The sequence below is a fragment of the Balaenoptera musculus genome, chromosome 9 (assembly GCF_009873245.2).
Source record: "Balaenoptera musculus isolate JJ_BM4_2016_0621 chromosome 9, mBalMus1.pri.v3, whole genome shotgun sequence".
NCBI lineage: Eukaryota > Metazoa > Chordata > Mammalia > Artiodactyla > Balaenopteridae > Balaenoptera > Balaenoptera musculus.
In genome coordinates, this window is record NC_045793.1 from 50,409,229 (window position 1) to 50,420,164 (window position 10,936).

Below are 10,936 nucleotides of genomic sequence, written 5' to 3' on the forward strand. Positions count from 1 at the left end.
TCTTTGCCTTTTTAAAAGTCTTTGTAGTTTTCTGATAGCACAAAGATTATGCTCCCAAATCATCTTCTTCTTTAAAAAAAAAAATCTAGTTTAGTTTTAAAAATAACTTCATAGAATTTACTTTGGAAATAAATAGATTATTTAGAGAAAATCCCTTTGATAATAACCAGCTGTTTTCCCAAACCTCCTCCTCTTTAGTAAAATACTACTTTTATGGCCTTTCTGAGGAGCTGAATTGACAAAATATTGAGTAAACATTCATTTTTTTCCTTGGCTAAAAATGTAACATTTTTCTAAGCAGGGAAAATCAACATTTTGCCTGAAGAAAAAAATTAAAATGCAACTTTCCCTTTCTGCCTGCAGAAAAGGAAGATTCCTCTGCTAGTGTGCAAATGCTTTGGATTGAGAATCATCGTGAAAGCATGAGTGACAGCTCATAACCTTTCTTTGTTTTGTTGAGCATCGTTTGTCTTTGTTGTTTTATGCATTCATTATAATATTCCTCTGATGTGAAATTAAATGAAGGATATTAATGTAAATTAGATGCAAAAGTAAAGTTATACCTGTTGCTGTTTTTCAAACAAATAATCATAGGTTTATTTACTCATTTGATTTATGTGAAAAATTCAGCACTATTTTATATGTATCAAATAGTCATTGCTACTTCTAGTAAGAGTTGTAATTTCTCTTAATACTAGATATCAATTATTTTTTAGAATGTAATATATAATTTCATAAAAATTTCAATTGAATGTATCATGCAAGATTTTGGTAGATGCTATCTAAAGAATGTAGCTTTGTTGAGACTTTGTAGATGAGTTATCTTCGTATTTATTTTTCAAACAATAGTAACATGTTTTCATGAAAGAATTTTTACTGATTGGTGAATTTACTTTATGTTAAATATAGCCACAAGAAAGAAAAACGATAAAATTGCAAATGGGAGTATGCTGTCACCCTCTGCAACACACGTGAAGACCAGAACCATGGTTTGTGCAAAGCCCATTACCAATAATAAATACCCTGGTTATATAATGGGCTTGCCAACATTTTCTACTGTAGTTTTCTTTAAATTTAATGAAACAAAATGTTTATGAGAGGTCCCATTCTGCCACTAATGTAATGGCATAAAGAGTCTCAATGTATTCTCAAAGTCAGAAGGCATAACCGAGTAATCTTACCCTGCCTGATTGTTACTGTGCTATTAAAGTCCCACCAGAAAATAGTGCAAGTCCAGATTTGAGCCCGCTCTGCACCTCTGAAAGCAATGAGAAGAGAAGGAAGGCTCAGAGAGGAGGGTGTAGAAATCTGGTGGGAACATGTACCCAGGTACAGGTGAGTGGAAGGGTAGTGTTAGTCTGACATTGGAGGTGTACATTGTACTCCAGAGCAAGGTTTGTGGAGTTATAGTATTACTTTTTCATGTATGTTTGAAATCAAAGGTATTTTAAATGTCTACAAGGTACCACTATGGTATATATATCAAAATATACTGCTGACTGGATAATTATTTGAAGTAAATATAATCTGCTAATACTGAATCCTTGATTAGAAGGTACTACTTTTGTTGAACTTTTCAGATCTTTGCTTTAAAGATAAAGATTCTAACCATGCAAACGAGCTGATAATGTTTAAAAACCTCCATTATTTATAAAAACTATCTACAAGCAATATTTCAGAGTTTATGTTTTACTATTATCCCCTCTGTACTGTGATTATCAGATTTCACATGTAAAAAATATATATATTAATTTGGGGGATTGTGGGTGAATTCTAGTTTATATAGATTAGACCATGTCAAGTTAAAGCTTTCAGAAATTAATTTATGCACTTGTTAATCTTTTCCTAATATAGAGCCATTGGAATAGATTGAATTCATCTTGGCAAAAGTGAGACAACTGGAGATAAATTTAGTGAATTGGTTTTCAAAGCCTGAGAGATTGAAAAGTGAAAGCAGTTGCGGGTTCCACTGAAAATGTAGACTTCCTTGTGGACACAGGTTTTGTGCTCTGGCCTAAATGAAGATTTTAGTCTTGGGCCAGTAGATGGCAGCAGCTTTTCATTGCATAGGAACCCACTTGGAAACCCCTCCTCCACTCAGGCACAGAGTCACTCCAAGCGTAAAGTATTTAGAAGATTATTGCCTCTTTTTACAGTTAATCCAGGAGAGGGAGTCCTTTGCCAACTGATGCCAGATAGTCTCTGGAATGGTGACAGTACAGAAAAAAAGTGTTACATTTGTCCAGAGCTCCTCTGGCCTTTGTTCTTTTTCACTTGAATATAGGTGGGAGATGAGAAAGGAAACAAAAAATTTTTAATTGGTCTGACAGGAAAAACAATCATTACTTTCAACTCATGACTACTTTGTATTCATTTGGTGAAATCATCTGTATACTAGGAGGGAGAAAGTTTTCTTTACACCCTTGACAATAGATCACACACTCTTCAAGATCATAATAATAATCATTAATGTGAATTTAAACAACATGGCTTGTTAGAAAATATGCTAATTGCTATGTTCTCATTATGTTTGCTTAGCTTTTATTTGTTTTTCTATGAACAGAGAGCTAATTTTTTTCAAAGGTGATTGTAAGTCATATTTTACATAGCGTTTTGCTTGATTATTTGCTCTGTACTGAATTTGTACTCTATTGCCATTAGATGTTACAATAATGTTCCACTCTGCAAATTTTTAAGGTTCAAATAAAGTTTAATTGTTTGCAAACTGTTATGATGCTAATAATTCAACAGCCTGCTGTGTTACTAATGAAATTACTTTGTTATGATTAATTTGGAAAATAGTGTGTTTATTGTAGTAATTAAGCACAACAAGGTGAAGTAAATGATTCTAATGCCATCTGGCCTCCAAACCGAATGAAGAAATGAAATAGGGCTGTCACCTGAATTTATTCAAAGAAGTAAGGATAATACAAATTACTTTCATTGCTATAGGATTTACACTCAACCACAGCTCACTCCGTTCTGTTTTTGCCACTTGGTTGTCTATGACAGTTTCTTTTATGAAAAAGAATGTTGTTTAGCCTAGCAATTATTTTGAATACTTTATATTATTTTAAGTAGATTATTTTTATCTTGTGCTAATTTAATTACAGATAATTATATAAAGTATTATGGGATCATAGAAAATCACTGTTCAACCATCTGTAGGTGAAATCTCTGTATGTGGAGGTTTTTTGGTATTACTGTTGAATATAGCCTTTCACAAAGAGTAGAGATTCCATTCAGTTGTTTCTAAAATGTTTCTACTCAAGACTCTCTCTTAGTTCTTATGATTCCACTTTTCCTATAATTTCTCCAGTCTAACCTATTGCTACTCGCTTCGTAGAGTCTGGTACCCCCCAGGGTCATAATTAAAAATAGAACCCAGAGCTGAGCTATATATTAGAGATCCAGATTTGTAGTTCAGCCACTATAAGAAAACTTACCCTAACATACATGTAGTTGAAAATCTTGAACTTCATCAGTGAGACTGAGTAAAGCATTGTGAGAATTTTTAAATCAAGCAAAGTACTTCTACATTTCAGATAAATCAATGTTTATATTTCAATTGTTGAATGGAATTATAAACTGTATAGAGGTCACTTTTACTTCTTTTGAGTTCAATAAACTCAAGTATATTGAAAAGCAGTCCATATGGTAAAGAAGGAGATGGTGGAGATTAAAACATGATCACACCATAGAGAACACCGATTCACTTAGAGCTTGAAGGAATATAATTAATATGTAACATAAAAATATTTGTTAAAATGGCCTAGTTTGTTAGTAAAATCCTGAGTATTCTGAAATTCAGAGAAACAAGTAGTATATTATTAAAGTATCTTTCTACAAACCTAACCTACACTCAAATGCATAACTTAAACCGTTGATCCTCTGGATTGGGAACAAGAAATTTCTCGACATCCTCAGCTTCCGCCAACATTACCATCCACTGCCTTGTAGTTGAATTCTTCTGGAATATTTGTTAGACCCTCTAATAGTGTAACATCTTGCTTGTGATGAGGTAAATACTTACAGAATTATTTTATTTGTAATTTTGTAACATGGAATGACATTTCATTAATGTTATTTTCCAGGGGCTTTTTCTTGTTTTCCTTAGTAGAATCTGCTCTATCACTGCTTGATCAGAAACATGATTTATTGCCAGCATGGTACTTCAGAGTATATGGTGTGTATCCAGTAAATATTTATTAATGAACTGCTGTGGCATCCTACAGTATCTGAGATTTAGGAAGAAAAGAGTTTGACTTCTCTATACCTGGTAGAGAAAATCCCTTTATCATTTAGTTCATCAGCTTTCTGACTGACAGTGTTCTCTTAGTCAAAAAAAAAAAAAAGTCCACTTTACCGAGTCTATAAAAGCAGTTTCATCGTCCTCATAATACCATCAGCAAGTGGATTGGATTGTTGGTAACAGAATTGAGTGAGATTGTGAATAACAGGAAAGTTGAATGTGGCAGCCAGTCTTTAGTTGTTTCCTCCCTTCCTTTCGTGAGTGTAGTGTTGTCATTCTTTCAGAGAAGGCAAAGGTGACTCAGGCAGCTCGGGGCAAGTGATCTAGTTATACTTCCAGTACATCCCAAATCACTGTTGTCCTGCGTTCCACCTGGGCAATAACAGAGAAGCCTTCTGATCTTGGAAGCATTCTAGCTGTCGCCTTGGATGGATCAAAAAGAAATATCTGAAGGTGGAAAGTTTCACAGTTGTTGCTAAATCCAACCATAATTCAATTTTTGTCTTTTTTAAAACTTTCATTTCCTATTTCTTTAAAGTTGTATGGTTATGTTAACGTGAGTGCTTTGAGTCTCAAGATGAAAGGAACCATAAGTGCAGAAAGTAGCTGTAGTCAGACCAGTGCTCAGCTTAGGTCTGTAAGGTTGGGAAAGGGGCTGGAGGTTGAGCAGTCAAAAAGCTTGTGAATATGTGCAAAGATGTAAAAATAGAAATTGCCCCAAAAGCCTATCTCGTAAGTGTCTTTCTTAATGTTGGAACCTTGGAAAGTGTTTCCTCAGGTTTCTCTCTTTCTGTTTTCACCGTTTTCTTTTTTATTATCCATTCCTCAGAGAGGTAATATAGAACAGCACTTGTCTGTTTTCTGTTTATTGGCCTCAGCTTTGTAATATAGAAATATCACTCCTGCTAGAGTAAAAGCAGGTGCCATTTTGTGGCTTGAGCAGCAGTTCAGCTCTTTTTTGAGGAAAGTGTCACACAGGTACTCTCAAAGGAGAAAATTAATACCACCAATGTAATGCCAATTAAAAGTGACTGCTTTAGAGGAGGAGAAAATTCCACAAATAAGCAGATTCCCATACGCTGTCTCCCCCTCCCAGCTCCCATGGGAGACCATTTAGAAAACCTTGTGTTCTTTCACTGTCATGTCAAAATGATGATAACAATTTAAGATAGTAATAGCAATAACTAATATTAACTGAGTGTTTACTACTTGTTATGCTGTGTACTTTTCATTCAGTCCTTCTACAACCCTATAATAAGGTAAGTTCTGTTGTTTATTCCCATTTTCCTGATTAGGAAACTGAGGTTAAATAATTTGTCCCATAATTTGTCCCAAGGTCTAGGAGTAACGTTACCCAGCCTCCCTTCCTTGAATTCAGTACCATTTTGCTTCCCAGTACTGTAACGAATTCAGACCAAGTACTTAATTCTGATCTTTGCATATAGTAGGCACTCAATAAAAGCTTATTGACCACTGATGATGACACCATTCTTATGAAATAGTCTGGAGCCTGTGAAAAGAGTATTTCAAGAATTGGCACTGGGACAGCCGGAATTTGCCTCCTGTAGTCATAAGGCAGACCACGGTGACTGTCAAATCCAAAGCAGCTAATCTACAATGGAGAAGGAACTTTGATGCTGAAACATTTCTCTCTGTGAACTTCCAGTCTGGCTGAAAATAGAAAGTCAGTCAAGGCAGCAGAGAGTCGAGAGAGGACGCGGTGCCAAAGGGACCCTTTCTGAACAACGTTTTCTATTCTTTCGATCTCCTCAAGTCAAGCCCAAGGACACTGACCAGGCAAGGAAGCCTTGGAGAGGACTTCAAAGCAGGCTGCTTCTGTCTCAAAGAGTTTTCTTTTCTTTTTTTTCCCAAGGAGTTTTCAATTAGTTGTTTTTGGGGGGTGGTGTCTAAATGGATAGGTTTTTTTAAAAACCAGTTTAAAAGAGTATTATTAAATTGTCAGCCCTTTACAATCAGTGAGCAAACTTCAATATAAAACTTACATAATTTTGAAACTGAGTGATGGCAATGTCTGACCTAAGACTTTTTTTGCTTGTTGAGATCAGAATTTGTTTAAGGAGAACCTTTATTGTAATATCTGGCACCTGAGTATGAGGTCTTATTCCTTGGGCATCTACAATGGTGCCTTGTACAAGGCTCCTTAACATGAAAGTCTTCTGTTGTGTTTTTTGAACAAAAAAATTTTTCAAGTTTTGTACCTCAGTGGTTGGAGGCTGGTAGGGGTCGGGGGTGGAGGGAACAGAAGATAAGTAAGAAATAACATTCATTAGGGAGCTCTGGAATTTAGCCAGAGGAGGGGTAAGATTGGGCCCTCTAGTGGTCTAAAGTACACCCTGAAGTACTGGCCATTTTATAGCCCCAAGGTAGAAGGTGCACTGAGGGTCAATTTCCAAGGAGCATTTCATTCTGTAGAGTAGGTTTCCATGCCTGGCACTCAGAATATCATGCTTCTAAAGGACAGGGAGTGAATGACTTCACATTGTCCTGATCTTCAGCTGCCCACCAAGTAGATTACATTGGTGTAAATAACCTGTCCCATCCAGATGGATACACAACTCATTCCTAATTCCCTGTTCAAGCACTTGTGGTCCGTGGAGTCTCAGTCACTCCCTCTTCCATCACCTTCCACCACTTTCCCCCTCCTCCGGCTTTCCCAAGGAGCTAAGTCATATGAGGCATGAGACAGATAATTCCTATCCCTCTAGGAAGTTATGGATATCAGTCGTGGTCTCTGTTTTCTGTGAACCCAGCAAAAGCAAGGTATATAACAATGTATTTATCCCCTTACATGCACCCTGAATTGGAAAACTGAAAGAGCTATCTTGTGAGTGTGCATCGGTATCTATCTGTTGCTTTGCTTCAGTCGGTCAGCATATTTGCTTTATTCTTTATTATCTCAGGGCTTGCTATTTCTCTTCCTATCTAATTAAATGATTCCATTTTGAATAATTACATTTAAGTGCCAACAGTGTGCTAGGGGCATTTCAAACATAGAATTCAACACAGTCTTTCCCAAGCCGACTCATAGTCTAAGTGAAGTAGACAAGACATAAACTCAGGAAAGGAACAGCCCCAGGTAGCCTCCCCTTTCTGTGATTCTTAGCAAGTTCAATCACTAACAGTGTCCCAAGATATAAAAGTTTCTCTGATTTTGTTACACCTGAACCTAGGAAACAAACTGGGGATCCTTTCTCATATATGGGTCTTTTAATGTGCAGAGGGGAAGGCAGGTGCAAGCGTTTCAGTGTTGGTTCAGATGAAAAGATTGATTTTTAGAAAATTTCTGAAATGCTTGTAGCTACTGAATTGTGAGGGGAACCAAAGAGCTGTGTGTGTAATGTGTAACGTGAACATCTTTTTACAGAGTTGCTGCCAATTACAGTAAAACATAAATCTGGAAGCTGGAGGACCCCTATCCCTTTAGGAAATTGGGAACAGAGCTGTACCAGTGGTGTTCAGCTGATAGTAGGCAGTAGGAAGACCACTGGAATTGGAGTCAATCAAAATTCTAGTTTCGGTTCTTGAATGCATTGTGCCCTAGAATAAGTTTCCTCGCCTGCAAAATACCAGTAGCCTTGTTCTCTCTATCTCACAGGGTGTAGTTATGCTTGAGTGAGATTATATTTGAAGGAGCCTTAAAAACCCAATAACAGCGTAAATATGGCTTTTCTGCATTGGAGGATATGAGAACTGAAATGAAACGTGGGTCAAAATAAAAATTTCTCCTTCACACCAGAAGCAAGCAAGCAAGGGAAAAATTTTTTAATGTTCAGCACTAGCTGTAATGCTGCTTGGAGTAATGTTAGTAAGCTGTTGGTTTTGTTATTTTCTAATGAGAATTAATGTCAGACATCCTAGAGGAGTTTGGGATTAAATTCCTCTATAATCCTGAATACATTTTTGAATCAAGCCATTGGTTTCCAAGCTGTGGTCACTATCTGTTAATGGAGATTTCAATAGCAGAGATGTTACTTCTGTCCGTAAATTTTCAAAATAAACCATTGATATTTTAAAACCATCCATCTGAGTAATAGGCTTTAGGTAAGTGTTGTTTGTAGTTGGTTGGACTTAGCAGAGAATTTTTTTTTAACAGACACCTTAAGGAAAATGTACAGGCTCCCTTCGACCACTATCTGCTCCCTCTATGAACTGTTTCTTCCAGATGGCTATCTGTGATAGTCTGCATGTGAATACACACTTTGTAGTTAAACATTTTCTTCAGATGCATATCTAAGAATGAGACAATTTTATTTGATCGAATTAGCCTTGTAATTTAGCACTAATCTCTGTTTGTAGTTTGTGAAAATACGGGACTTAGAAATAAGGGCAAACCAGGACCTCATTACGTGTAACCTTAATGCTTTAATGTTATAACTTGAGGCAAAGCTAATAAAAAATGCAAAGCACTCTTAAATAATTTAAATTATCTAAAAAAATTGAGCATATTCCTTCAAATAATAATGGCTTTCATGATCTGATTTTTTAAAAATTCATTTCTCATGTCTTGAATTACTTAGAAGTATGGGTATCAGAGTAAGTTTGAGTTTATTTAAGATTATTAAATATATTTGTTATCATACAGCATCATGGAAGATTCCATTATTTAGCCTAGCAATTATCATCTGTAATGTTATGCTGTATATAATTTCAGTAACGTATTTGATAATGTCATTATGGTATGATGGTATAGAGTTAATTTTTAGCACTTCTCTTTAAAATAGTGCTCTGTGATGTGATTCCTTGATTATTTTGAGCCATTAATCAATTCCATCAACTTAAAAACATAGTCATATTGTGTACCTGTTATTATTTGTTTTCTAAAATAAAAGTTTCTCTTACCGTCTTAAACTTTACTGGAAAATTATTGCTTTCATAATGTATTTTCATTGCTATACTCTTTTGGTAAAGGAAAGCAGTAGTTGGGAATACAGTACACTGTGGTAACTGATTAAAGATCAAGACGGGGAAATCCTCTTTTCCCCCTCTTCCTAAAGGATAGGAGAGAATTTTGAGTTCTAAACATACCATCCTTTGCTTCCTCTGGTGCTGTGGTTTATAGCAATAAATACTCTATATTGATTACTACTTAATTCTAATGCAAGTATACTAAGGCTGGAAACACATTATAGCTTAGCATTTAGTACCTTAATTTTTAAACAGTTTTTAAATTTTAAAAATTGATATAATTGCCCCGAATATGCTTCTATTATTGGATCCATAACATGCTATAAAAAATATTCTCCTTTCATATCTTTTCTAAAGATTATTTTGTTCACAATGTATTTTTCCTGGCACTTCATTGCTATTTTTATGTAACTGAAAATCTGTCATTTCCATTTTAGCTCAGTTTGGAAATATGAAAACCGTATCAGAGCAACACATTAAAGATTAGTATGGAAGGACAAAAAATAAGTGGAAGAGAGCCGCGTAGAGATTTTAAATTTAGTCAAATTATTCAAGTGTGCAGTTTTAATCCATTAATCTGGTTTGAGACTGCTTAAGAGAAATATTTCTCCCTAAACGAGGTTTTTCTCTTTCAGAACATATTGAGAAGTCTCTCATCTAAAACAAATACTAGTTTTTTTTATTTTGTCTTTTTGTTTTTTGAGAGTTTTTTTTGGAGTGAAGCAAGAGCCTCCCTAATATTCTGCTATAATTTATTCTTGGTCAAAAACAGATTGCCATTTACACACTAGATATTAAAAGCTAGTTACAGTCATTAAAGGTGGTCTAATGCAGTGTAGTAAGAGATTCAATAGAAGATTTATTTTTAAGCTATTTTGGGGCCATGAGGGAAGTTGTTTTCCTCATGAAGGGAATTCTGTATTTTACTTCATTATTTGTAGTTTTTGTTTTCTTTTGGTAAATATAAAACAGAGAAGGGGAGAATGGGAGCTGGTTGTTTCTTTGAATCCTAATACAGTATGTCTTCTTAATGAACCTGCTGCAGTGTCCAGAAAACAGCTCCCTGCAAATAAACATGCTAGAAGTGATTTAGCCACAATGTCCAGACTGTGTAAACATCTAATTATTACAATAAAATTGTCAATACATTTACATTACTGCTCCCTTTTCAAACGTTAACCAACTTTTTCTTTGCTTGATAAAAGAGCATAAATTGTATTTTTATGTGTTGGTGTTTTTGTTTTCATTATACTTCTTGCCGCACTCTAGACAAAAGACCTCAAGCCTTAATGCCCTGAGTTATTCCTGGCTGAAGAAGACTCCTACAGTTGTTTATTAATGTAATGTGCTGTGTTTCCTTTCACAGGGAGATGGCCTCGGAGCCTTCACAATCTGATCTTTAGTCACGGCATTTAAAAAAAAAAGCCATAAAGCCGGTATGGTAGTCACTGCAACTTTGAGACACAAAGAATTAAGCCCTCTTATAATCCACTATTAGAATGGGAATTTAAGTTACATTAGAAGCAAAAGATAAAATGGTAAAATGCAATAATTTCCTTTAACAAAGATCATGTCCAGTTTTCAGAATTATGATATCATGTTGAACATAATTGTGGAAGCACCCCTCACACTGTATTTCTTATATAACTGGTACATTAACATTAGAAAAGCAGAGTGATATTGAATTCTAATGAGGTCTGGCCTATATGCTCTGCTAGGAAAAGAATGAGGATCATTCATTTGTATTCTACAAAGCGC

General features: G+C 35.3%; 1 protein-coding gene and 1 long non-coding RNA gene across 3 annotated transcripts in view; one reads left to right on the plus strand and one right to left on the minus strand.

Moving 5' to 3' along the window:
• The window catches only part of SKAP2 (src kinase associated phosphoprotein 2), a 154,035-nt gene extending 151,307 nt beyond the window's left edge, over nt 1-2,728 (plus strand). For both annotated transcript variants that reach the window (XM_036863893.1, XM_036863892.1), the window contains one exon: nt 364-2,728. The gene's annotated coding sequence lies outside the window, so the exon portion shown is untranslated. The remainder of the gene's footprint in view (nt 1-363) is intronic.
• Nucleotides 2,729-8,089: 5,361 nt separating this feature from the next.
• Nucleotides 8,090-10,936, minus strand: part of LOC118900978 — a 21,811-nt gene continuing 18,964 nt past the window's right edge. The window contains exon 3 of the long non-coding RNA XR_005021261.1: nt 8,090-10,241. This is a non-coding gene — a long non-coding RNA (uncharacterized LOC118900978). The remainder of the gene's footprint in view (nt 10,242-10,936) is intronic.